We start from the raw sequence: 25,543 nt of genomic DNA, 5'->3' as shown, positions 1-25,543 counted from the left end.
AAGTGTTAAAGATGCGGAATCTCATCTCACTTCTCATTTGTGATGTTTATTATTTTCTAAAAAAAGCACATGAAAAATGACACTATTGTAATTGTTTTTAATTATTTTTCAGGAATTTTATAGGAAGAAATAAATCTGTTATTCTCCCTCTAGAATCCAGGGACATAGAAATACACTGCTATGTACGATGTATCAGTAAAATCTTCCTGTGGGTTCAGCGTCTGCAATACAGATCAAGTACACAAAATTCTCCCAATGACAGCATCAAAACCTGTGTTTTTTTGTCCTGCCTTTATTTCTCAGCATTGAGGACGCCACTTATCTTGACCAAATCCCTCTGAAGTATACAGCCTCAAACTTGCAAGGAAGATAAATTTCCAAGTGCGGTGAAATTAAAAAAAAATGCAGCTCCACAATTATTTATTGAGTTTTTTATTTACCATGTTCACTACAGTCATATGTAAAAGTTTGGGCACCCCTATTAATGTTAACCTTTTTTCTTTATAACAATTTTGGTTTTTGCAACAGCTATTTCAGTTTCATATATCTAATAACCGATGGACTCAGTTATATTTATGGATTCAAATGAGGTTTATTGTACTAACAGAAAATGTGCAATCTGCATTTAAACAAAATTTGACCAGTGCAAAAGTATGGGCACCTCAACATAAAAGTGACATTAATATTTCGTAGATCCTCCGTTTGCAAAAAGAACTGCCTCTAGTCGCTTCCTGTAGCTATTAATGAGTTCCTGGATCCTGGATGAAGGCATTTGTGACCATTCCTGTTTTCAAAACAATTCCTGTTCAGTTAAGTTTGATGGGCGCGGAGCATGGACAGCCCGCTTCAAATCATCCCACAGATGTTCAATGATATTCAGGTCTGGGGACTGGGATGGCCATTCCAGAACATTGTAATTGTTCCTCTGCATGAATGCCTGAGTAGATTTGGAGCGGTGTTTTGGATCATTGTCTTGCTGAAATATCCATCCCCTGCGTAACTTCAACTTCGTCACTGATTCTTGCACATTATTGTCGAGAATCTGCTGATACTGAGTTGAATCCATGCGACCCTCAACTTTAACAAGATTCCCGGTGCCGGCATTGGCCACACAGCCCCAAAGCATGATGGAACCTCCACCAAATTTCACTGTGGGTAGCAAGTGTTTTTCTTGGAATGCTGTGTTTTTTAGCCTCCATGAATAACGCCTTTTTGTATGACTAAACAACTCAATCTTTGTTTCATCAGTCCACAGGACCTTCTTCCAAAATGTAACTGGCTTGTCCAAATGTGCTTTTGCATACCTCAGGCGACTCTGTTTGTGGCGTGCTTGCAGAAACGACTTCTTTCGCATCACTCTCCCATACAGCTTCTCCTTGTGCAAAGTGCGCTGTATTGTTGACCGATGCACAGTGACACCATCTGCAGCAAGATGATGCTGCAGGTCTTTGGAGGTGGTCTGTGGATTGTCCTTGACTGTTCTCACCATTCTTCTTCTCTGCCTTTCTGATATTTTTCTTGGCCTGCCACTTCTGGGCTTAACAAGAACTGTACCTGTGTTCTTCCATTTCCTTACTATGTTCCTCACAGTGGAAACTGACAGGTTAAATCTCTGAGACAACTTTTTGTATCCTTCCCCTGAAAAGCTATGTTGAATAATCTTTGTTTTCAGATCATTTGGGAGTTGTTTTGAGGAGCCCATGATGCCACTCTTCATAGGAGAATCAAATAGGAGAACTACTTGCAAGTGGCCACCTTAAATACCTTTTCTCATGATTTGATACACCTGGCTATGAAGTTCAAAGCTCAATGAGGTTACAAAACTAATTTAGTGCTTCAGGAAGTCAGTAAAAAGTAGTTAGGAGTGTTCAAATCAAGAAAATGATAAGGGTGCCCATACTTTTGCACCGGACAAATTTTTTTTAAATGCAGATTGCACATTTTCTGTTAGTACAATAAGCCTCATTTGAATCCAGAAATATAACTGAGTCCATCAGTAATTAGATATATGAAACTGAAATAGCTGTTGTAAAAACCAAAATTGTTATAAAGAAAAAAGGTTAACATTGATAGGGGTGCCCAAACTTTTACATATGACTGTATATGGTAAAATTGATCTGGCAATATGATTCCCCAGTTTATTTTGAGTATGCAGATCCCAAAGTTTATTTTTCATTTAAGTGGTAAAAACAATTTCAAAAATTTGTCAGAAATTTTTTTTTTTGCATTTGTAACCATTTTCCTAGACCCATAGCCTTTAATTTTTCGGGAATTTGAGGCTGGGTGATAGCTTATTTTTTTCTCGCTGAGCTGACGTTTTTATTGATACCGTTTTGGAGTAGATACAATGTTTTGTTCGCTGCTAACAGATTCCCTTTAAATACTTTTTTGTGCATTTTTCTCAATGTATTCACTTGACTGATGTTACAATTGTAATGTGGATAACCCCTTATTCTAGATTCGTACCACATTTTTAAATGTATCCAAGTTCCTTACAAACAAGGATCTGCACTTTATATAAACTATAGGATGTTTCAGATGACTGTTTTTGTTGTGTTTTCCAGTGGTAGTGGATGCATATTTTTCTCTTGACTGTGCAATGTTGCCTCTGAAATTGGCTGTCTGGGGCATTTATTGGATTTGACACTGATTCTAAGGGGTCCTGCACACCAACGTAGTTTCGGTCCGAGTACTGCCCATTAAAAAAAAAACGGATCGCACTCGGACTAAAGTTATTCAATGGGTCAGTGCAGATTAACTACTTTTTTCACTAACAGACTCTGCATGTGAAACAAAAATCGCAACATACACTGGTTTCTTCCGGAAATTGGATGAGACTCGCCCAAATCAGATGTGACAGTATTGCACTCGATTTTTACCGATAGGGCAGAGACACACTGCCGTGTTTCTCGTGCGAGAATCGCATTGTAAACCGCGTCCTGACTGTCACCTCTCCTGACCTGAGCTTGATAGTTGCATAGTAATCCATCACGCTGTCATGCTCAGGTCAGGAGAGATGCCGGTCCAGTCCGTGCAGTGTGATGCAATTATCGCAGGAGAAATGCGGCAGTGTGACTCCAGCCATACACTACAATCCTAAAACATAGGAAACTAAATGTTCTTGCAAATGACTAATAGGTGCTGTAAAAAAAGGGATTGCACACAGATGACAAGTGAGAAAAAAATCATCCCTCTTTTCTGGATAAAACGCTCTCAATAATTTTTTTTTTTATACACTCGTGTGAACCCGGCCTTACATGTAGAATTTTACCATTATTTTCACTTTCTCCGTGCTCCTCCCATGTTTTCATTCAGTTTGCACATAGCTTATCACGAGCAACCGTTGTGGTAACAATTGAGAGAACCTTAAGTAAAAGAGGTCAGGTCATACTTGCGTATGCATCACGTAGGGAGTGTTCACATGACAAATGCAGGGAGAAAATATGCCATTTAAATATGGAAAAATTATGAGGATAAAATTCAACTTTCAGGCCACAAACTTATGTTTCTGATCACCGATTCTGTTCTTGTATCTGTGTAGTAATCTCTGTTATGATCAGTAATATGTAGAAAGCGTGGTTGTGTTCCCATATTTACCGTATTTTTCAGACTATAAGACGCACCGGACCATAAGACGCACCCCAAATTTTCAGAAGGAAAATAGGGAAAAAAATAATAATGTGTCAAATGGGGGTCCGTCTTAGTCCAAATTCAGCTTACCAGGGAAGGGATCTGGCACAGGTGGAGGAGTGGTCATAGGGGTCATTCGGTGGTCCAGGCTGGTGCGGTGGCGGTGGCTCTGTGCTGGGGCAGGTTGGTTGTGCTGGGGTGCTGTTCTGGGGCAGGTGTGCTGTGCTGGGGCAGGTGGTCTGTGCTGGGGCAAGTGGTCTGTCCTGGGGCAGGTGGGGTGGACTGTGCTGGGGCAGGTGGGGTGGACTGTGCTGTGCTGGGGCAGGTGGGGTGGGCTGTGCTAGGGAAGGTGGTCTGTGCTGGGGCAGGTGGGGTGGACTGTGCTGGGGCAGGTGGGCTGTGCTGGGGCAGGTGGGGTAGGTTGTGCTGGGGCAGGTAGGTTGTGCTGGGGCAGGTGGGGTGGGCTATGCTGGGGCAGGTGGGTTGTGCTGGGGCAGGTGGAGTGGGCTGTGCTGGGGTAGGTGGGCTGTGCTGGGGCACTGTTCTCAGGTGCAGGGGCACCAGCTCCGATGCAGGAGCAGCGGCTCCGCCGGCATTTCCTCAAAGCCCAGAGGCCCCCGCACATCCGTTGCTGCCATGTTGCGGTGGCCTCCGAGAACATGGACACCGGGAAGATGGCCGCCGGTCCGGGGACGGCGCATGCTCAGGTTCAGATCTCATCCCGAGATCTCGGGAGACGAGATTCAAATCTCGGCAACGAGGTCTCGGGACGAGATCTGAACCTGAGCATGCGCTGTCCCCGGACTGGCGGCCATCTTCCCGGCATCCATGTTCCCGTAGGCCACCGCAACATGACAGCAATGGATGTGCGGGGGCCTTCGGGCTTTGAGGAAATGCTGGCGGAGCCCCCCACAGCACAGAAAGCCTCTGTCCCTGCACCGGAGCACAGCATGCTGCCACCACCACACAACAGAGCCCCGGCGCACATACCACCAGCACAGGAGTGAGTATATTGTGACCATAAGACGCACCCCCCACTTTACCCCAAAATTTTGGGGGAAAAAAGTGCGTCTTATGGTCATAAAAATATGGTATGTACTTAATTTTGTTGTGTTATGGTGTTTATATACTGTGCTTAGCTTGGGTGTGTTACCATACTGCAGTAAGCTTGGTTCTGTTCCTGTTTTTATGTACTAAGCTCAGTTCTGTTCTGGAATTTATGTAATAAACTAGGCTTGGCTCCCATATCTTTGTAGTAGTAAGTTTTTTTCTGTTCTCTTATAGATGTCCTAATCTTAGTTCTACTCCCATATCATAGAATCATAGAATGTTAGAATTGGAAGGGACCTCCAGGGTCATTGTGTCCAACCCCCGTGCTCAATGCAGGATTCGCTAAATCATCCCAGACAGATGTCTGTCCAGCCTCTGTTTGAAGACTTCCATTGAAGGAGAGCTTGCCACTCCTCGTGGCAGCCTGTTTCACTCATTGATCACCCTCACTGTCAAAAAGTTTGTCATTATAATAACAAAAAATTGACTGGCACATCCAAGCTAGTGTGAATAGGTGCTAGCTTAGAAGCAGCTACCTCCATGTACAATATACAAAAAAGGTTGCACTCTATCGTGCTAAAGCATGTCAATATGAAATATGACTAGTAGTACGGCTTCTGAATACTAGAAAAAAATGAGACGCTTTGCACACAACTTGGCCATAATTGGTATATTGTACATGCTCATAAGTTAGCACCAGATCACAGTCAGCAGAATACTCTTTTCGAGGACAGCACTACATGTTAGTTGTAATGTGTGTCTTAAATTGGAGAGAATGGTCGCTAAAGCACCACTCCAGCATTATGTTTTTTTATTACAGCGCTGGAGTGGTGCCACCAATCTAACTTCCCTGCCCCTAGTATTATACTTACCATTCGTGGCTCCGGTCACCGAAAGTCACAACTCAATGAAAGTCCTTGAGAGGCCAGAACTATGATCTCATATACTTGCATTGAGAGGTTGTGACTGTTACCTCTGACTTTCGATCAGTCAGAAGTAGCCGTCACAAGATGGCGGAGCGGGACCAGGAAGAGCTGAAGACAGCTGCTGGTATGTATAAGACTAGAGTCACGGAACTTAGAATAGTAGCACCACTTTAGCGCTGATATAAAGAAAATGCTGGAGTGGTGCTTTAACACTCATGAATAGATATTCGAATCGGTATAGTTTTATTTAAATAAAGTTTGAAATCTTAAGAAAGTATAACCCCCGATTCTTCATGGTTTCAGATACTCTTTAAAGAGAATCTATGTGAGAGAGCGCCAGGGCTGCAGTCGTGGCTGAGACTTATGGTTTTTGTGCACTCTGGTCTCCCATCACATACAAACAATGTCACTTTGTCAGTGTACTTGCCTCTCTGCTCTCTGTATCTCCAGGGGTCTTCTGGGTTGTGGAAGACCCTCTCCAGACAATGGTGCACAAACAGGAACACAGTCCAAATTCAACTGTAAAGGAATAACTTTACTTCGTTTCTTTCGTAACACATCCTTATAAGATACATCATCAGCATAGGGTTCCATACAGTTTTCAATCTTCACTTTCCCTGTACTCTTCCCTATGTCTTTCAGTGGGTGCCCTGGTCGTACCATCTCATCTGGTACCGCAGCGTCCTCCCTGTTCAGCTTTACTACGTTCAGGAGTTTCCTCGTCCATTTCGCCCCAGACAAGAGAGCATCTGCCCATGAAGTAAACTGCCACATCTTGAGCGACCTGCGTCTCTGTACTGCTGCACCTCTGCTGTAACTTCTGGCCACCATAGGCCCTGGATGACTGGGTTCTGAGCTTCTAAGTTGCAGAGACAACCGCACTTTACGGGGTCTAAGGCCCTACTCCTCCTAAACAGGAAAAACCCTCTGTCTTATCCAGTTGTCCCCTCCTAAATAGCTATGTACAGTGATGTGCCCCATCTAGTGTCCAATTCGGGGTACTACACTTTCCCTAATCTACAACATAGCATTAATATATATTTAGCAGGAATTTGACATAAAACATAAACACAGTTCAACATGAACCAATGGTTTACCGGGACGAGCGTGGGGAAAATGATACCGTCTTTGCAACCCCCTTACATCTGTCAGCATGTTTTTGCCACTTTATCAGAGAGACAGAGCCCCAGATTGTAGCAGTGTGTCACTTACTGAGCTGCTTGCTGCAATTTTAATAAAATCACTGTTTTAATAGCAGGAGATTATCAGTAAACCTGTTGCCATATTCATTAGCTCTAAATAGTCCTGCTCCATCACTGATTGATTTATTTCTGCCTATGCACAGTATACAGAGAAAGCTGCCAATCAGTGATGTGGGTGGGGCTATACATAGATCAGCATTCACAGAACTGGTAGATCTGCAGCAGATAAAACAGGGATTTTATAAAAAAATAGAACATGTAGCCTAGTAAATGATACATCGCTGGAGTCAGGATCATTTCCCTTAACATCATGCTGCTCTCATATGGGATAGCAAAAATCTGGTGACACATTCCCTTTAAGGACAATGTGAGAGTATTTGTCAAAAGATTGAAACTCTAATATAAACTGTCCTTTTAATATGACAACGATTCTAAACATGTCAGAAAATCCAGCACAGAATGACTGTAAAATGGAACTAAAATTCTGAAATTTCATCAAGCTAGTTTCAGAAAATAGCGATTGAGCTGTGCATGCAAGAAACCCCTCAAACGTTTCACAGCTGCAAAAAATATTCCCTAGAGGAGTGGGAAAATATCACCTCTAGTTTTAGGCATAGAGTGTAGACAGTTTAACACAATCCAACATTATTAAGAACCTCAATATATTCCCTAATCAGGGGAAAAGAAGTTAAAAAAAACCTGGTGCTAGGACAACTCCCAATTGGCAATATGAACACTTACATAGAAAAATCGGAGTGTAACGCCCAAAATATTGAAGACAAAATTCAAAAATTATAAAAAAGGTATAATCTTTATTGATACAAAATAGATAAAAAATTTTCAGTATATCAAAATGCAACAATACAATCAGGAATCAGATATGACACAAAAAATAGGGAGAAAACAGCAGCATATATAACGCTAGATGCAATGGTATGCAACCGGGTTATACAAAGACCCTACACACATATGGCAGACGCAATAAAGTTGCGCCAAAATATTATATCTCACTATCACTGAGGTTAATGGAATAAAGTTCCTCATAAATCTCATATATGGCCATAAAAATCAAACGTAAAGTGATAATGTGCAACAAAGAATGTAGGGAGAGAGTACCCAGGTGAACCATGCTTACCCATGTGGGGCGTGTGTCTACTGCATGTTAGGTCCCAAGCCCCTACGCACGTTTTTCGCTGGTCTTCGTCGGGGGCTTGTGTGTTACTGTTAAAAGTGCAGGGTTTAAATCTACAAGGCACAGCTGATTGTTAATTAGCGCCACTGTCTTCCGGGGCGCATGGGAGGCGGGTCCCGGCCACTGGCGCGTCATGTCTGGCCGTCAAAGCCTGCGGAAGGGACAAGGAGAAACACTGTTCTCCTGACGTCACTGTCCCGCCCCAGGCTCCGTTGACGCCTTTCAGAATGCCCATAGGAACTACCGCACATGCGCGCACCACAGCGGCCATCTTAACTGCTAGCTCAAGTAAGGGAAGCCCGGAGATAGTGGCGAACAGAAAAATTACGCCTACATGGTATACGCTCCCTACCAACATGATCAAGTGGGAGCTGCTGTAACAAGAAGGCATGATGGCAAAGGCATGATCACACCCCGTGTAATTGTATTAACACCTCACAAAATGCACAAAAAACACGGGACAACCGCGGTTAGTGTTAAAAACAAGCAACAAAAGAGGAGATATAACGTCATACAAGGGGTGTAAACACCATGCCAAATTATATTCCTGTAGCCATAAAGAATGCCAAATCGTTATGCATATGCGGAATTTGTAAAAGTTTGTAAATACACGTAGCGTCCTGTCAAAAATAGAAACAATCACTATACATCTGCATTTCTTATAAAGTGAGTGCATATATTATCATGCAAGGAGAGAAAATAATTTTCTTATATATATATATCATAGGGACATTGTCCCATACTGTCTTAGTATAAACCTCGTTCAATACAATAATAATCATTAAATATGAATAAACAGAAGATAAGACCGCTCCAAACTTTTGCACGGAAAGTAAGGATATGTTAGAAGTCCACAGCCCGAGCATGATGAAATCATTCAAACGTGCTTTCCACCTCCTGTTCCATAGATACCAACCCGCCATATACATCTGAACATGTTATGCTAATTGTGCACTGAAAAAATAAAAACAGTAAAAATTAAAAGCGAGAAAAATAACAAAAAAACAAAAGAAAAACACAAAAACTAAATAAACATGAAGCCCAAAAGACAGAAAAACAGATTTGGACAAAAAAACAGGAAAAAACCCATATGCATGGAATACTGGAGCTAGAGAAAGGGGGCGAAGGAGAGTTTCTCATTAAGTCCATGAGGTGCCATGGAACCTAGAGTGACTATCCAGCGGCACTCAAGCTGGGCCAGTGTTTTTTTTATATCCCCGCCCCTAATGCCAGAGTGCACACGATCGATGCCTCTGACTTTGATCACCCGTGGGTCACAATTATGGGACTGCTTGAAATGCCGCGGGATAGTCTTGAGGCAGATGACATCTGTAATCTCCCTTGCCGCCCTAATATCCCTTACGTGTTCCCTAACTCGAGTCCGAAGTTCCCTAGAAGTAAGGCCTACATAAATTAAATTCCAAGTGCAGACCACATAGTAAACCACATATGTGGTACTACAAGAAATATAACTTGTAGTGCGATACTCACTACTCCCATCGGCTGTTTTGAATGTGGTTGCCCTACTGATATTATGACAGGCCAAACATGAACCACATGGGAAACAACCCCACCTTTGGGGCCTCGCACCGAAGGGATTGATGGATTTAGCCACATAGTGGCTCCGCACCAATATATCTTTTACATTTTTCCCTCTCCTTGCTGTAATGAGAGGTTTCTCAGGTAAAATCCCCTTAAGTGTGACATCTGTTTTTAATACAGACCAGTGTTTATTCATAATGTCCCTAATCTTCCTCCACTGATTGTTGTACGTCATATTACATCTCAAAGGTTGTTCTCTGGAGGGTCTGGTACGTTGTTTGGTGTCGAGGAGTTGTTGGCGTGGAGTCCTCCTGGCCCGAGAATAGCCCGACCTGATATTTCTCATGCTGTACCCACGATCCTGGAACCGCTGGGTAAGGTCCCGAGCCTGGCTCTCAAAAACCTCATCCGTGGAACAAATTCGTTTCATTCTTAGAAATTGGCCCACAGGAATGGCACGGATCGTCGATGATGTGTGTGCAGATGATGCATGAAGCAAGGAATTAACCGATGTCTCCTTACGGAATACATCCGTTTGAATCATGCCATCTGCACACAAAATGATCTTGATATCCAAAAAATCAATCTCATTTGTGGCCACCCTGTGAGTCAACCTGATATTGCGATTATTTTTATTCAAATCACGGATGAAGCTGAGGAAACCAGACTCGGAACCCTGCCAAATAATGAAGACGTCGTTGATGTAAGCGTAGACAGTTGTAAGGAACATCTGCTGGAGGTTCTTTATATTTCACATGTCAATTTTGGAAAGGTTTTTTTTTCTGTTTAGATGCACTATACCATGTGAATGATCAAATAAAAAAAAGATACATAAAAGAATGTGAAAACTTATTTAGGGTGTCCTTACATGCGTGTACATGTGGTTACATTCTGATCATTTGCACATTGAAGTACTGTAGATGCCAGGGACAGACTTGGAGTGAAATTCAGTCCTGGAAATTGAAAACACATACGCCCATGTTGTTCCTCCCGCATGATGCTCTGTCTCAACTGCACCCTGAGTACGCTGATACTGTTAACAGCATAGCAGACAATGCGACCCACAACTGGACCAGCCCATCTGGCATTTGTCAAAATTGCCAGATGGCCAGTCCGGCCCTGGTAGTTGCGATAGCTGTACAACAAGTGAACATTTGTATGAATTTTTCATATAGTCTGTGAATTGAAAATATTGAGAAAGAAAGATCAGTCCAGGAGGGGGGAAAAAGTTGATTTTCTCTGATAAGACCTATTACAAAGATCCATATTTTCATGTGAAAATAAAATAAAATGACAGTTACACTTTACATGCCCACAGTACAAAGAATACATCTCTGACAACAGTCTCTGTACCTGAGGAACTCACATTGTAAGTTCCCTATCTCCAACATACTCACTGAATCTAAATGAATAAAAAGCAAAATGTACAGTTGTGGCCAAAAGTATTGACACCCCTGCAATTCTGTCAGATAATACTCAGTTTCTTCCTGAAAATGATTGCAAACACAAATTCTTTGGTATTATTATCTTCATTTAATTTGTCTTAAATGAAAAAACACAAAAAGAATTGTCCTAAAGCCAAATTGGATATAATTCCACATCAAACATAAAAAAGAGGGTGGGCAAAAGTATTGGCACTGTTTGAAAAATCATGTGATGCTTCTCTAATTTGTGTAATTAACAGCACCTGTAACTTACCTGTGGCACCTAACAGGTGTTGGCAATAACTAAATCACACTTGCAGCCAGTTGACATGGATTAAAGTTGACTCAACCTCTGTCCTGTGTCCTTGTGTGTACCACATTGAGCATGGAGAAAAGAAAGAAGACCAAAGAACTGTCTGAGGACTTGAGAAACCAAATTGTGAGGAAGCATGAGCAATCTCAAGGCTACAAGTCCATCTCCAAAGACCTGAATGTTCCTGTGTCTACCGTGCGCAGTGTCATCAAGAAGTTTAAAGCCCATGGCACTGTGGCTAACCTCCCTACATGTGGACGGAAAAGAAAAATTGACAAGAGATTTCAACGCAAGATTGTGCGGATGTTGGATAAAGAACCTCGACTAACATCCAAACAAGTTCAAGCTGCCCTGCAGTCCGAGGGTACAACAGTGTCAACCCGTACTATCCGTCGGCATCTGATTGAAAAGGGACTGTATGGTAGGAGACCAAGGAAGACCCCACTTCCTACCCCGAGACATAAAAAAGCCAGGCTGGAGTTTGCCAAAACTTACCTGAAAAAGCCTAAAACGTTTTGGAAAAATGTTCTCTGGTCAGATGAGACAAAAGTAGAGCTTTTTGGGCAAAGGCGTCAACATAGAGTTTACAGGAGAAAAAAGAGGCATTCAAAGAAAAAAACACGGTCCCTACAGTCAAACATGGCGGAGGTTCCCTGATGTTTTGGGGTTGCTTTGCTGCCTCTGGCACTGGACTGCTTGACCGTGTGCATAGAAAAGGGGGAGACAGGGTGCTTCCAATGCGTAGGTCTGTATGGAAAGTAGATGAGTGCACAGCAAGTGTTTGGCTCACCTGATAGGGTTGTGAGAGTCACAACACCTATAATCGCATAAAACAGCTGCAGCAGTCTGCACGAGGTCCAAGGACTTGGTACAAAGAGAAAGCTGGTAGTGCAATAAAAGACTGCGCTGCTGTGGTAGAATTCAAGGTATCTTTATTGCCAACGCGTTTCCTGAGCCAGTCCCAGCTCACTGATGCCCTGATGAAGTGAGCTGGGACTGGCTCAGGAAACGCGTTGGCAATAAAGATACCTTGAATTCTACCACAGCAGCGCAGTCTCTTATTGACCGTGTGCATGGCATTATGAAGTCTGAAGACTACCAACAAATTTTGCAGCATAATGTAGGGCCCAGTGTGAGAAAGCTGAGTCTCCCTCAGAGGTCATGGGTCTTCCAGCAGGACAATGACCCAAAACACACTTCAAAAAGCACTAGAAAATGGTTTGAGAGAAAGCACTGGAGACTTCTAAGGTGGCCAGCAATGAGTCCAGACCTGAATCCCATTGAATACCTGTGGAGAGATCTAAAAATGGCAGTTTGGAGAAGGCACCCTTCAAATATAAGGGACCTGGAGCAGTTTGCCAAAGAAGAATGGTCTAAAATTCCAGCAGAGCATTGTAAGAAACTCATTGATGGTTACCGGAGGCGGTTGGTCGCAGTTATTTTGGCTAAAGGTTATGCAACCAGGTATTAGGCTGAGGGTGCCAATACTTTTGTCTAGCCCATTTTTGGAGTTTTGTGTGAAATGATCAATGTTTTGCTTTTTGCTTCATTCTCTTTTGTGTTTTTTCATTTAAGACAAATTAAATGAAGATAATAATACCAAAGAATTTGTGTTTGCAATCATTTTCAGGAAGAAACTGAGTATTATCTGACAAAATTGCAGGGGTGTCAATACTTTTGGCCACAACTGTAACATTAGATAAATACCCTATAAAGGCCCTAAATACCATAGAAAACACAAACAACAAGGGTTTATTTTCCATCTAAATCCAAAAATATGTGAATAATCTGTAAACTCTTATACTTTTATGTTTAAATTTCAACTAGTACATCAAATAAAATGGCATTTATAAAGTGTGACAACAGCCCAGGCAATCCGCTGTGCCAAGGTTATTGTTATTTTTGTATTATTACCACAAATGCGGTTGACGTATTCCAGTAAAGCGGTGAAGCATGACTTTATGATATACCATATAAAGGAGAATATTTGCACATAGAGAAAATGTAAAGTGAAGTAAATTGATTCAAGGCAGCCTACAATCAAACTCCAATTCTGAATAAATTAATGTTTTATAATATCGCCTTGGAACCGTTGCGCTGATTTCAATGTAAACGTCAATTCTTAATCTCTATTTGTCACTGTGTACAGACGTAGCATGTTATGCTGTTCTCTGCTGTTAATTTAACTTCTATAGAAATATTAATTCACTTTATACACAAAGGTATTTAAAGGCATTTTCTTGCCATGACAACCGCTTTTCAGATTTAGGATGATCGCCGTAGGTCCAGATTTCTCGCATTTTACAGCGGAAAAGGGTCGTAGTATATGTTGACTATTCAAATGAATGGCAGTACAGCTCTTTTAGTTGAAGCTCTTTGTTTTGTTGTGCCGACCTTAGGAAACAATTTATTTTTCTTATTTAAATGCAAGTAATTGGGGTTAAAAAAAATAATAATTTTTACAATTGGGTTTCATTCATGATTTTGTGCCGCAGCTGTGTTTTCTATTGTTGGCTAGAGAATGAGTGAAAATCCATCATTCATCCCTCTAGTACAGTCTGATGGGGAGTTTGTAGCTCTTTAATGTCTTTTTCTTAGCTCCTCTTACATTATTATGACCACAGATGACAGATCACTTCAAAGTCGAAAGAGACAAGAAATAAAAAGCTTATAAAAGCCGAACGGGGAGAAAATTTAGATGAAACCATTTGCAAAAATGATTTTTAACCTCAAATACAAGCATTTTTAGAGTTTATCTAGGATTTAAGTGTTTAATCCCACATAGAATAAAAAAATATCAGCAGGAAGTTGCTAATGACGTGCCTGTTCTGCCGTGTGACAATCTTTCCCGGCTCAGAGTGGCCACAAACCGTTCGTGACACCAATTCTACTTCCTGTGATGTCATGTCGACAGAGCATGTCCTTCTCTTCCACTCTGCTTTATTGACAGGGTGACACTGCTGTCATCCTGTTGATAGCCTACTCAGCCTAACGCAGTAGGGAGCCGACTGTCAATCAATATGATGTCAGCAGTGATACCCTATCAACAGAGCAGAACAGAAGGACTCTATTGGCAAAACATCCCAGGAAGTAAGGGAATCTCTGCCAGAATTGATCCATGACCACTCTGAGCCAGGAGAGATCGTCGCAGGGCAGAATAGGCAGATAGTAATTACCTGCTTATAAGTGCTTAGCCCCATAAAAGAAGAAAAAGTCCTGGGTAATCCCTTTAACTTAGAAAAAAATGATTAAAAAATTGGAAAATCCTTTTAAATAAGGGAGTACTCTCGTTATGGCCCTTATGCCTTAATTTAGAACATATTCCTTTATTGATATTCAAAAATTTAGCTTATAAATATATGTACAGTATATACACATATGATGGCTACAACATGACAGATTTTGCCCACAAACTGGTATCTGAAAGGGAAATCGCGTAGCAAAACCACTCTCAAAAGAATGTTCATTTTGGTGCATTTCTGGGGCAGGGCTTATTTTCATGCAAAGAATTGGTAAGTAGAGATGAGCAAAACTGTTTGAAGTGTCCTCAAATTTTCCACAAAAAATTGGATTTGCCCAAGTTCAAATTTTGTGTGTTTCTTTTGGTGCCATTTTGCTGTATGGTATAGGGCCAGGAAAGGGGTTACAAAATAAAAAAAACTGTAAATCCACCTTGCTGTTCACGGGTTCCACTGCTCTCTGCCTTGTCCTTCACTGTCTCCTCCAGGTCTCCTGTGGTCTTTATACCTGACCATATCTCCCATATCTTCCTTGATTCTTCACCAGCGCTTCCTGCTTCTGAGTAGTCCTTGGTTAAGGCATTTGAATTTATTATATTTGTGGTCACCAACCATAGGACATTACAGGCCGTTTTGGGATATACTCTGCACAGCGCTACCTAAAGGGGAACATTGTACATTCAACTGCAACACAAACCTGTTTAGGTAAATGAGGCTGATTGCTGTACAAGCATTGGAATAATGCTGGGCAAGAAAAAAAAAATGAAAGATGTGTCATTTATGTGATCAGTGGTGTTCAGAATTGACCACTATCGAACTGCATTGATTCTTGTTAAATGTCATCGCCTCCTTAGGGGAGTAAAAGCATTGTCAGTTGACAATGAAAATGCCATCTTTTTAAATATCATGATTAAAAAAAAGAAGAGCCTTTATTTTCTGTGTGAAGATGCAGAACTAAAAAAAAAAAAGCCTGAACACTGAACTTAACTTTTACTCAAATCTGTGTTAAATCAATGTAGCCACAATTTAAACAGACACATATCCATACCCACAATGATGAGTGGGGGTGTAGAAACTCACCTACAATACCAGTAGAGTCATGTGTCTCCACAGTACAGGAGGAGAATACTAGCCATTAATTGATATGCATTTCAAAAGACAAGTATTATTAACCACCATTGTTCACATTCAGTAATCACTGAAGGGGACTAAAAACCACAGTAATAGACTTGAACACTGTCATCCGTATGGTACGTCAGAAAAAAACTAAAAGCTTCCTTTGATGGCGTATGCGCAATGTGATAGACTGGCTCTGGCACACAGATGAGTACTTACCTACGGTCCTTGCACAAGATTTCAGCCAGGAAAGCAGATCACTGGGGAAAGATTTTGAACAATTTTTGTTGAGTTTGATTTTTCTGCTGATTTAGACTAAAATAGGCATGCTGATTTCAAAACTGTGGTTAGTTTTCTTCTATCATGTTAGTTTTTTTCTTCACAGCTTATCGTAATGTGATTACTTTACACTGGATCGTGGGTAGCACTAGTGCTCTCTTTTTAACCGAACGTGAACTGCCGTCGAAAGGGGAATGGTGAAGGACGACATTGGCAACCGACAACAGCTTATTTGTCTAGTCTACTCAGTTACACGTGGAACACAAGGAAAAAAGCGATCAACAAAATTCCAAATATGCCCCTTGAGAAAGGCTCATACCGCCAAAACGCGCGTCGGGGTGGACGCTCTTGGACCAGCTCCTGCCACCCTTATAGGTAATAGCCCTAATTATTCTAATCTACTACGATATATTGGGTGCAGTGACTATACTATTATCGGATTAAGCCATTTGGGGAATGTGCAATATATTGTGTGTGTATGCTCATTTTGTAGGCTCATATTCATTCCCATGGCTATTGTAATATTACTTTATTGGCCCTTTTGAGCGTCCTGTTTCCATATGTGCCATTAGGTGGAACTCCTCCTCTCCTTGTATCTATTTATCTCAATAAATATTATTTTTTGCATATTTATATGATCTTTTTGGAATTTTGTTGATCGCTTGTTTCCTTGTGTGTTGCAGCTTTTTGTGATTGTTCCTAGATTGTCCACTGATGTGGAAACACACTATAATATCACTATTGGACTTTAGATTCAGATCGGTGTGATGTTTTTCATAAGATATTTATGTTATCATTTACACGTGGGAAAGTGTGGCGAGAGGTTGTGTGCCGCTCTATATAGTGAATTATATTCTGAGAGTCTGTGCACAAGGAGGTAGCAGAATTATTTTTTTTATTTACACACTTATTTCCTTTTTTTACATCATGTCCGTCTCTGCTGTATCTCGTCATAATTGCCTAAACACCCCTGATACCTTTTGTTATATCTGTCAGTTTCACCATTCCCAGTGAAAGGACAAACGTCAGCACATTAGTCAAGCAAGCCTCTTTTGCATATTTGAGAGTAAAACTTGGTGATGAAAATAAGGCTTGGGCACCTCACAAGGTGTGTAAGCAGTGTGTTGAGAGTTTATGGATATGGACGTAGGCAACACGTGATAAGAGGCCATTTATTATACCTATGCTTTGGCGAGAGTCAAGAGATCATTCCAATTGACCTGTATTAGTTGCACGATTTGCCATGAGATTTGGGACTATCCAAAAAGGCTTTAGAACTCCTATCATCAAGACTGCATGAGTAGGGATGAGTGAGCATATTCGTGGGTATTTGGTACTCGTGAGTAATGCGGTACTCGTACATAGCAAGTATTTCACTACTCGCCTCGCAATATTCGGTTCTCCCGCCCAGAAGTTGACAATCACAGTAATTCCACACCCTTCTTTGTTGTGGGCGACATTACCATGATTGGCTGGCCGCCCAGCATCATCATAGGCTATGACTCATCATAGCCTGGCACTAAGCCCTGCTGCTGCCAGTTTCTGCACATTGCATGCAGAACACAGCTAGTGTAGGGAGAGTGTGAGCAGCTGCTAGGGAGAGTTGTGTTTTTTGGTGCAAATCATCCAGAAATCCTCTGTGAAACCCGAAAACTCTTTTCAGAGCTGAAAGTGTAAGGTCAGTGACTGAGTACTGACCATTTTTCCCGCTTTTTTTGGGTCACATTTACACCTGCTGGGCAGTTTTTTTGTGCTGCTGCGGTGCTGTGTTCACAGAATCACAGCGAATAGTACGCACGCACGGTACTGCACAACTGATATGCAGCCAGCACAGCTGTCTTGTGTGGTGTCTGGGGTGCGTATTCTTGCCTTAAACCCCAGGGCAGTTTTTTTTGTGCTGTTGCGGTGCTGTGTTCACAGAATCACAGCGAATAGTACGCACGCACGGTACTGCACAACTGACACGCAGCCAGCACCGCTGTCTTGTGTGGTGTCTGGGGTGCATATTCTTGCCTTAAACCTGAGGGCAATTTTTTAGTGGCAGCACCGCTGTCTTGTGTGGTTACTGGGGTGCGTAATCTCACCTTAAACCTCAGGGCAATTTTTTTCTGCTGCTGCGGTGCTGTTTGTAAAACACAAAGCAGTACTAGGCTGTAGTGCTACCTTCCACAAAGCACTAACTGCTCCTTGTTCCCCAATATCTGCATCTGAACATCTGCAACTATGGCAGAAAAATCCAAAATTCCTAAAAAGGCTGTTGTGAAGGGACAGGGACATGGACATGGGGTCGTTGGTGCCCAACAAGGCACAGAGTCTGGGAGATCGAAGAAGGCTGATGCATCTAGTTTCCTGGCGAAATGTCCTGGTCTGGAACGTAAACAGGCCTGGAAGCCAGGAGAACAAGCGCAGATACTGTCTTGGATGGCTGATAAGGCCTCAACGAAATGTTCTAGCAGCACCCATTCGTCCATGACAAAACAGTCTACTGTCCATACAGAGAATGCTGGGTCATCCTATTCTCAACCTGTTCCTAGTTCATCACTTGGTCAGGAGTCACAGGAAACATTTGACCCCAACTTGTGTCACTCCGAGGATCTGTTTGATCCATTTCCTTGCATTGCCTCTGGCCTCTCACCACACGACATTGAAGAGGAACGTGAGGGGGTATCGTCTGTTGATGGCCAAATATTTGAAACCCCACGGCCAGAAGAAAGCCACTTTCACCCACGTGATATGCCAGGTGAAGAGGTGAAGGCTGATGGTGATGACACACAGTTGCCATCTGACCAGTCGCCAATATCAACATGGAAGGAGGATGACATGGACGACGAAGTGGTTGATGATGAGACCACCGATCTGACCTGGACCGTTGGCACGCATAGCCAGCACAGCAGCAAAGAGGATGAAGGTGGATACATAGCACCAACAAAGGCACCAAGGGCTACTGGTTTGAGCAGAGTACTAAGTGTGTCAACTGTTGCCAAGGCAAGGGTGCGTTCAGCTGCTGTCTGGAAATTTTTTTCCGATAGTCCTTCTGAACCAGATGTCATCTGAAGCATCTGCCATAGGAAGCTGAGCAGAGGCCAGGGCAAAGGTAATCAAAGCACCACCAGTATGCAGAAACACATGGCAGCCAAGCACCCTAGTCGGTGGGCTGAACAACAGGGTACCAAATCAGTGTCTGCGACTGAGGGTCAAACCACTGCCATGTCGCCTGTGATACGTCCTTTCCAATCTGCTGGGCAGAAAGCAGGTGATCATCATACCTCTTGCTCACAAGCTGCGGTTGCACAGACACAGGCCACAACAAGCTCATCCACTTGTTTGCCCAGGAAAGCGTCCAATTGTCCGTGTCCCAGATGTATGAAAGGAAGCGTAAATACCAAGCCACGCACCCACAAGCACAAATACTGAACAAGCACATTGCCAAGTTGCTAGCCGTGGAGATGTTGCCGTTTAGGCTTGTTGGGGACACAGTCTTTCCGTGATCTTTTGGCTGTGGCTGCCCCACGATACTCGGTTCCCAACCGGCACTATTTTTCCCGGTGTGCCGTCCCCGCGTTACACCAGCACGTCTTAAACAATCTAAAGTGTGCTCTCACCAACTCCGTAACCGGGAAGGTCCATCTGACAACAGACACGTGGACAAGTACTTGTGGCCAGGGATGATTCATCTCTGTCACGGCACACTGGCTCAACCTGGTGGAGGGTGGGACAAAGTCTCTAACTGGACCATCAACACATATCCTACCCACTCCACGAATAGCGGGCCCAACCTCAATCAAGGTTTCCGCCCCATCATATACATCCAGTCTCCCCTCTTCCTCCCCCTCTGCCTCGTCATCCTTTGCTAAATTACCTTCCACATCACTCCCGAGTTGGGAGCTGTGCAGCAGCGCATCGGCAAAGCGGCAAAACGCTCTGCTGAAGCTAATCTGCTTAGGTGAAACACCACACTGCAGCAGAGCTGTGGCAAGGAATTAAACAGACCGATCAATGACTCTCCCCACTGCAACTCCAACCTGGTCTGGTTGTCTGCGACAATGGGCGTAACCTGGTGGCGGCTCTAAAGCTCGGGAAGCTGGTACACGTGCCATGCATGGCTCACGTGCTGAACTTAGTGGTGCAGAAATTTATAAAAACATACCTTGACTTGCCGTACCTACTTGAGAAGGTGCGCCGTATTTGTGCCCATTTCCACCACTCCTCAACCGCTATTGCCGGTCTTGCAGTGCTTCAAAAGCAATTTAATTTGCCAAACCACAGACTCATTTGTGACCTGCCAACACGGTGGAACGCAACATATAATATGTTGGCAAGGGTAAGTGAGCAGCAGACGGCACTTTTTGAATGCCAGCTTAAACTTGCCCATCACACTGAGACTCAGCCAAGACACACAACAACTGTCGGGTGAGTGTGGATCGCTGATATTTTTGAGGTGCTTGATAACTTTGAGTACTGCACCAAGCTTGTGAGCGATGATCAGGCTATTAGCAGCGTAACCATCCCTATCCTATGTCTGCTGAAAGAATCGCTGCAGAATCAAAAAATGGAATCTTTGTGTGCCCAGCAGCTGGGTATGGAGCAAGATTTCACAATGGGTGATCCTACCCAGCCCAGCCAATATCATCAGGTAACATTGGGGGATGAAGATGATGATGAAGAAGAGGAGGGAGAGGAGTTCTTTTTCAGTGGTACCGAGGGGACACCTCATGCTACAGAGGGGAATCCCAACCCCAGCTTCATGTCTATCCAGCATGGGTGGGCTGAAGAGGAGGAGGTGGAGAGTCAGTGTGAGGAGAGGATGGGTATTGTTCCTCCTTCAGGGTTCACAGAACATTTGCCTCTTTGCAGCTTGGCACACATGGCATACTTCATATCTGACTGTCTGTGCCAAGACCCACGCGTAATCCACATTTTCAATAGCAACCTATACTGGTTGGCCACTTTTCTAGACCCACGGTACAAGGACAAATTTCCTTTGCTACTGTTGCAGCCACCAAGGGCTTTCACAATGGAATCCTTCAAGAAGGCCGTTGTCGATCATTTAATGGCAACAGCACCCTCAGACACCACTGCAAGCAGAGATACCAGCTCTGTGCAACAGCATGCATTAATGGGGAGAGATACGCCAAGCAGGTCCAAAAGAGGTGGTGGTAAAATGTCCACAAACTGGGCCATCTTCAATAAACCGGCTCATCACCAAGGACTAGCTGGAACAGTGGCAATGTCAAGGAGGGAGAAGTTGAACAAGATGGTCAACAACTATCTAAGTGACCATACCTGCATCCTTCCTGAATCTTCTGTACCATTTAATTACTGGGTATCCAAGCTGCATAGTTGGCCCGACTTCTCCTTCTATGCCTTGGAGGTGCTGGTCTGCCCTGCTGCTAGTGTGATGTCAGAGCGTGTTTTCAGTGCCGCTGGGGCAATCATCACAGATACACGCACACGGTTGACTACAGAGAATGCAGACAGGCTGACTCTGATAAAATTTAACAAGGACTGGATTTTGCAACAGTATTTAAGCCCTCCAGATGACAGTTTCCCAACCTAAAGTCATCCAAAACTTTATTTTTTTAAAAATTGTTGGTCACGTCCATCTCTTCCCATATAAGCCCCTTTTCTTCTTCTTACACATGTTTTCAAAACCTGCTTCTTCTGACACATGTACCTCATGGTCAATAAGCTAAAAGCAATGTTACGTTAATTAATATTTCCCATCGGAGGCACTTGTGATGAGAGTGAGACCCTTGTTCCTTCATCAACCATGGCATCATGCCCTTTGGGCTAATTTTTGGAGACACTATGGCTATGCCTGGACACTGGGCACTGCCACCTCTATGCTAGTAGTCCTAGCTTCATCATAATTGTTTGGCCCTTCAGACCTGTTTTGCTTTCTTCATCAACTATGATACAGCCCCTTGGGCTAATTTTTGGAGACACTATGGCTATGCCTGGACACTGGGCACTGCAACCTCTATGCTAGTAGTCCTAGCTTCATCATAATTGTTTGACCCTTCAGGCCTGTCTTGCTTCCTTCACCAACTATGATACAGCCCCTTAGGCTAATTTTTGGAGACACTATGGCTATGCCTGGACACTGGGCACTGCAACCTCTATGCTAGTAGTCCTAGCTACGTCATAATTGTTTGGCTCTGAGTCTTCAGACCTGTCTTAGAATCATAGAATCGTAGAGTTGGAAGGGACCTCCTGGGCCATCTGGTCCAACCCCCTGCTCAAAGCAGGATTCGCTAAATCATCCCAGTTAGATGTCTGTCCAGCCTCTGTTTGAAGACTTCCATTGAAGGAGAACTCACCACTTCTCGTGGCAGCCTGTTCCACTCATTGATCACTCTAACTGTCAAAAAGTTTTTTCTAATATCTAATCTGTGTCTCCTCCCATTCAGCTTCATCCCATTGCTTCTAGTCTTTCCTTGTGCAAATGAGAATAAAGTTGATCCTTCTACAATGTGACAGCCCTTTAGATATTTGTAGACAGCTATTATGTCTCCTCTCAGTCTTCTCTTTTGCAAACTAAACATTCCCAAATCCTGCAACCTTTCCTCATAAGACAGGGTTTGCAGACCGGTCACCATTCTGGTCGCTCTTTTCTGAACTTGCTCCAGTTTGTTGATGTCTTTTTTAAAATGTGGTGCCCAAAATTGGACACAATATTCCAGATGAGGTCTGACCAAAGAGGAGTAGAGGGAAATAATTACTTCACGTGATCTAGACTGTATGCTTCTGTTAATACATCCTAGAATTGCATTTGCCTTTTTTGCTGCTGCATCACACTGTTGACTCATATTCAGTCTGTGATCTATTAGTATACCCAAGTCTTTTTCACATGTGCTGTCACTTAGCCCTATTCCTCCCATTCTATATATGCTTTTTTCATTTTTATTGCCCAGATGTAGTACTTTGCATTTCTCCCTGTTAAAAACCATTCTGTTAGTTGCTGCCCACTTCTCCAGTTTATTTAAATCTTTTTGAATCCTCTCTCTCTCTTCTCTAGTATTAGCTATCCCTCCTAGCTTTGTGTCATCAGCAAATTTAATCAGTTTACCCTCAATTCCTTCATCTAAATCGTTGATAAAGATGTTGAACAATACAGGGCCCAGGACAGAGCCCTGTGGTACCCCACTTGAGACATTCTTCCAACTGGATGTGCAGCCATTTACGACCACTCTTTGGGTCCGATCACTAAGCCAGTTATGAATCCACCTAACAGTTGCCTTGTCCATTCCATACTTAGTCATTTTTTCAATAAGGATTGTATGAGAGACTTTGTCAAATGCTTTGCTGAAGTCAAGATATACTATATCTACAGCATTTCCTTGATCCACCCAATCAGTAATACCATCGTAGAAGGAAATTAAATTAGTCTGACATGACTTATTAGTTACAAACCCATGCTGACTCTGTTTAATCACTTCATTCTTATCCAGGTATTGACATACATGTTGTTTAATAATTTGTTCAAAGATCTTTCCTGGTATAGAAGTCAGACTCACCGGCCTATAGTTGCCTGGGTCCACCTTCTTCCCCTTTTTGAAGATAGGAACAACATTTGCTCTTCTCCAGTCTTCTGGCACTTCTCCTGTTCTCCAAGAATTTTCAAAGATTATGGAGAGGGGTTCAAAAATTTCTTCTGCTATCTCCTTCAGTACTCTGGGGTGTAATTCATCTGGACCTGGAGACTTGAATACATTTAGGTTAGCTAAGTGTTTCCTCACTATCTTTCTGTTTATAGATATCCTGGATTCTTCTATTCCCTTAATAGGACAGTGAATAACAGTTGATGTTACATTTCCTTTCTGAGAGAAAACAGATGCAAAATAGGAATTTAAAAGTTCAGCCTTCTCAACATCCTGTCTTACCATTTCATCATTTTCATCCTGTAAAAATCCTATAGCATCTTTGACTTTTCTTTTACTTTTGACATATCCCCAAAATCCTTTATTATTGCTTTTGACATCTCTTGCAAGCCTCAATTCATTTTCAGCTTTAGCTAATCTGATTTGTGCCTTGCAGGTTCTGCAGACAGCATTATATTCTTCTTTAGATATGCCTCCTTCTTTCCATTTTATAAACATTTTTTGCTTCCTTTTTAGCATGTGCTTAAGTTCTGTGTTCATCCATCCTGGTTTCCTTAAATGCTTCCTATTCTTCCCTCTTTTTGGAATTGTTAACAATTGTGCTTTGAGAATTTCATTTTTCAAGATTTCCCATCCTTCCTGGACATTTTTGTCTTTAAGGATATCCAGCCATTGGATCCCTCCAATTCTCTTTCTGAATCCCTTAAAATCTGCCTTTCTGAAATCTAACCTTGACGTCTGAGTCTTCACAGGTCTTCCGCCTCTAGTTATCCAAAATTCTAAAATAGCATGGTCGCTACCTCCTAGGGTCCCAGCCACTTTTACCTCCTCAACCATTTCCTCCCTGTTTATAAGGATTAGATCCAAGGTAGCAGTTCCCCTTGTTTTCTCCTTTACCTTTTGGAAGATAAAGTTGTCAGCAAGAGAGGATAAGAATTTCCTTGACCTGTTAGTTTTGCCTGAGAGAGATTCCCAACAAATGTCTGGATAGTTGAAATCTCCCATGACAACTATGTCATATTTTTTGGAGAACTTGGCCATTTGATGCATAAAGAGTTCATCCATATCTTCAGCTTGCACAGGCGGCCTGTAGTAAATGCCTACAATGGTGTCCTTTCCATTGTTCTGTCCTTGTATTCTTACCCAAACAGTTTCCACAGAACTCCCAGTCTCTGAAGCTTCAATCTCTGTGCAGATATACGCATTTCTAACATACAATGCGACACCCCCTCCTCGTTTATCAAGTCTGTTTCTTGCAAATAAGTTGTATCCTTCTAGTCTTGTATTCCAATCATGTGTATTGTCCCACCAAGTTTCAGTGATTCCAATGACATCATATTTCTTTTCCTGTGTTAGTAGTTCCAATTCTCCTTGTTTGTTGCCCATGCTTTGTGCATTAGTATAGAAACATTTCAGTTTGTGATTGGTTTCTCTTTCTCCAATATTTTTTTTAATTAGATTCTTTCGTCTTTGTTCTTCCTTTCCACTTCTAATAGCAGAGTTCTCAGTAGCATTTGTCAGGTGTATGGCTTTTTCTGGTCTTTTGCTTCCCTTCCCATGTTGTTCTAGTTTAAAGCTCTCCTTACAAGTGTAGCAAGGCGACTTCCAAATACCTGCTTTCCAGTCTTCGTAAGGTGCACCCCATCTCTAGCAAGTAGTCCATCGTATAAGTAGTTCACTCCGTGATCCAGAAATCCAAATCGTTGCTGACGGCACCATCGACGTAGCCAGTTGTTCACCTGCAGAATCTTATTCCACCTCCTTGTTCCATGGCCATCCACTGGGAGGATGGAAGAGAAGACCACCTGCGCTCCCAGTTCTTTCACTTTCTTGCCTAAGTCTTCAAAGTCTCTGCAGATGGTTTCCAGGTCGTTTCTTGCGGTGTCATTTGTCCCCACATGTAGTAGCAGGAATGGGTAGTCATCTGTAGGTCTGAAGAGTCCGGATATCCTGTCAGACACATCTTTAATTTTTGCACCTGGAAGACAGCACATTTCTCTTGAAGTTATATCCGGTCTGCAGATAGCGG

The sequence above is a fragment of the Dendrobates tinctorius genome, unplaced genomic scaffold, assembly GCF_039654945.1.
Source record: "Dendrobates tinctorius isolate UK_male_01 unplaced genomic scaffold, ASM3965494v1 ptg000205l, whole genome shotgun sequence".
In the NCBI taxonomy this organism is placed as follows: domain Eukaryota; kingdom Metazoa; phylum Chordata; class Amphibia; order Anura; family Dendrobatidae; genus Dendrobates; species Dendrobates tinctorius.
This window is presented reverse-complemented; position numbering follows the sequence as displayed.